This window comes from Arachis hypogaea, chromosome 16 (genome assembly GCF_003086295.3).
Source record: "Arachis hypogaea cultivar Tifrunner chromosome 16, arahy.Tifrunner.gnm2.J5K5, whole genome shotgun sequence".
Lineage (NCBI taxonomy): Eukaryota > Viridiplantae > Streptophyta > Magnoliopsida > Fabales > Fabaceae > Arachis > Arachis hypogaea.
In genome coordinates this window covers 62,872,530-62,876,026 of record NC_092051.1, presented here as the reverse complement: position 1 = coordinate 62,876,026, position 3,497 = coordinate 62,872,530, and the positions used below count along the sequence as shown (strand labels likewise).

General features: G+C 40.5%; 1 non-coding gene across 1 annotated transcript; it reads left to right on the top strand.

Annotated features, from left to right (window-relative positions):
* The first annotated feature begins 836 nt into the window (after nucleotides 1-836).
* On the top strand, nucleotides 837-943 carry LOC112761801 (small nucleolar RNA R71). Its single transcript, XR_003182178.1, has one exon. It is a non-coding gene; the product is annotated as a small nucleolar RNA R71 (small nucleolar RNA).
* Nucleotides 944-3,497: the final 2,554 nt, after the last annotated feature.

The window sequence follows — 3,497 nt, the reverse complement described above, 5'->3', positions numbered from 1 at the left end:
AAGGTTGGTTACTGGAATTTTGTGTTGATCCAAGCTGTGTCATAAAAGCTTGCAGAGTAGAGGTGAGACCATTCAGACTGGCATTAATACTATTCATGATGTTATTTTCCATGGTCTGTTGTCTTCGCTCAAAAGATTGTAGTAGCTCTTCATTAGAAGATAATGAAGAATGAGTAAATTGAGAGGTCTTCTGTTGATTGTTCTGTGGTCCTTGGTTTTACCTCAGGTGAGGTGCTCTGTAAGGTTGATTTTGCTGCCTGCTGTTGTTATTATTCCACCTCTGATTTTCCTGATTATCTCTGCCTCCTCTGTTATTGTTGTCCCTCCAATTCTGGTTTGAATTATCCTGCCATCCATGGTTATTATTTCCACTCTGATTGTACCCTTGGTTGGGGCGGTCATAGAAGTTGTGAGTGGATGCCACCATGTTGTCTTCTTGTTGGAGCTGCGGGCATTCATCAGTGTAATGGCTATAATCAGCACAGATTCCGCAAACTCTTTGTGGGACTAGTTGTTGGTTTTGCTGTGGTGGAGAAGGTTGAGCTTGCTGAGCTTGTTGTTGATTCAATTGCATTTGCTTCAGCAAGTTGGTCATTTTACAAATGCTTTGAGTTAGAGCAACAGTCTCTCTGCTAGAGGATACTTCTGTAACAGCTTTTGAACGGCCCTGCTTCTGTCTGTGGTTCCTAATAGATTCAGCTAAATCACTGATCAATTGCCAAGCCTCATCCGTGGTCTTGTACTTCTTCATAGACCCATTGCTGGCACTTTCTAATGTGGTCTTATCTTGGGGCCTCATACCCTGTGTGATATAGCTGAGTAGCACTATCTTGCCAATTATGTGGTGGGGGCATGCTTTCAGAAGATTATTGAAGCGCTCCCAGTATTCAAAGAGAGTCTCATTGTCATCCTGAACAATTGTGGAGATATCCTTCCTCAGTTTATCAGTAACTTCAGATGGAAAGAATTTCTCCAAAAACTCCTTTCTGAGTGTATCCCAGTTGGATACATTTGCTAGAGTTTGAGTGTAGTACCACTCTCTTGCTTTTCCCTCAAGAGAAAATGGAAAAGCTTTCAGCAGAATTGAAGTTTCATCAGTACCGTCATGCCTGACAGTAGAACAGGCTGCCTGGAAATCTCTCAAGTGCTTGATAGGCTCTTGATCAGGTAGGCCATGAAACTTGGGCATCAAATTTAGCAGTGCGGTCTTTATTTCGAAACCTGTAGCTAGCGCTGGATGATGCGCTTGAAACGGTTGCATTGTAAAATCAGGGGCTCCTTCCTCCTGGATGGTAACTCTCCTAGCTGCCATGTCTTCTGCACGTAAAACAACCGAATCAGTAGAACGGGGGTTGGTTTCTTCCTCAAGTTCACTTTCAGATCCGCCCTCAGAGCGGGCTAACCGACGCTGTTCTTGCTTTATTTGTGAAATAGTCCTTTCAATTTCAGGATCGAATATTAGCAAGCGCGGATCAGGAAGTGAACGCGTCATTTGACGGAAGAAACATGCAGCTCATAGTAGCAAAATAAAATAAAATGCAAAGAAATAAATTCTAATTAATAAATTCAGCACTCTATTGCAACTCCCCTGCAACGGCGCAAAAAATTGATGAGATGCAGAAGTTGGTGAATTAAAAATTATTAAAATGGTTACGTTGCAAGTATAGTTCTTAACTCACCGAAAATCTGCCTATCAATTTAGAAATATGTCACAGAGAGTTTAAATTATAAATTACTGGGAGTTTTAAGTCCCAGATCGTCTCCCAACGAGTTGCAGAAAGTGTGCTATTTTATTAATCAGATGTTCCAAGAAGTTGAGTTAAGTAAATTGAAAATTAAATTGAGGAAATTTAAATAATATGAATAAAAGCCTTGACTGGGAGTTGATTAGTTGGAAGTTCTATTGTTGATGGAGTGATTTTAAGATTAATTTATAAGTAATGGTTGTTCTGTTTGGTCATCCTTTAGTAAGTAAAGGAAAGTCAAACAAGTTGGAATGCTAGATCTGTTCACAAGTTGCAACCCACTTAATTCAAAAGGAATTGGCGTTGGTGACAGGATAGCAATCCAACAGTTAACCCAATTACAATTTTTCTTTCAATCCTTTCAACTCAAGAGTTCCTTTTAATCAACTCCCCATCAAGTGAAGAAACTACTCACTCATTGTAAATAATAAATCCATAACACATGAAAGGGAATTGAAAGAAGACATGATTATTGGAATGGAGAAATAGATTAAAAGGAAGAAATAATTCTTGTATTAAATAGTCATAAAAGTATTCAAATAACAAAATTGAACAAAGCAAAGAACATGGAAGAATGAAACCAAGTTAAGAGAACGAACTAGAATGACGAATTCTTGATGAGGAAATAACTCTTCTCAATGTTCCAATGTTAAGACCAATTAAAAATTAAAATTCTAAAATCTAGAGAGAAAAACCTAAGGGAGTAAAACTAGATCTAAAACTATTGACTGTCTAGCATGAATGTTCTCCTCTTGTTTTTGCATATTCTCTGGCTCTAGTCTGCTGTTCCGGGCCGAAAACTGGGTCGAAATAAGGTCCAAAATTGCCCCCAACGAATTCTACAGATTATGCAGATCGCACATGTCACGCGATCGCGTCATCCTTGCGGACGCGTCATCCGCGTTTTTCCTTGCCACGCGTTTGCATCGTCCCCGCTACCGCGTCGCCTGAGCTTTTCCAATCCGCGCGGCCGCGTGAGCCATACGGTCGCGTCACTGCGATTCGCTCTCCTTCGCGTGGTTGCGTGAGCCATGCGACCGCGTCACTTCTCGCTGGTTATCTCCTCAAATTCTTGTGTTCCTTCCATTTTTGCTAGCTTCCTTTCCAATCTCCAACTCGTTTATGCCCTGTAAAGTCTGAAACACTCAACACACAGATCACGGCATCGAATGGAATAAAGGAGAATTAAAAATAAATAATTAAAGTCTCTAGGAAGCAGTTTTCAAACATGTAATAAATTCAGGAAGGAAATCTAAATGCATGCTAATTTAATGAATAAGTGGGTAAGGATCATGATAAAACCACACAATTAAACATAATATAAACTATAAAATAGTGGTTTATCAAAATGTAACATATAAAAGAAGATGAAAATAAGAAGAAGTGAAAATTTTGAAGAGAAAGTAAGAAAGGAAGAAAGAAGAAGAAAGAAAGAGGAAGAAACTAGAAGGAAAAGAAGAGAAGAAGGGAGAAAGAAAACAGGGCAGAACAGGGGAAAACAGGGCGCGGAGGGCGACGCGTACGCGCATAGCACGCATACGCGTGGATGTGAAGATGGCGACCGACGCGGACGCGTCATGTACGCTTGCGCGTCACGTCACGAGCACAGAATAGGCACAACTTTGGCACAACTCTCTGGTTTTTGTACCAGGAGTCTGAGATGCACCACCGACGGGTGCGCGCACAACACGCTCGCACGTGGATGCCCTCACTTTTTTTAAAAAAAAAAAAAATAGGGCACTATCCTAATCT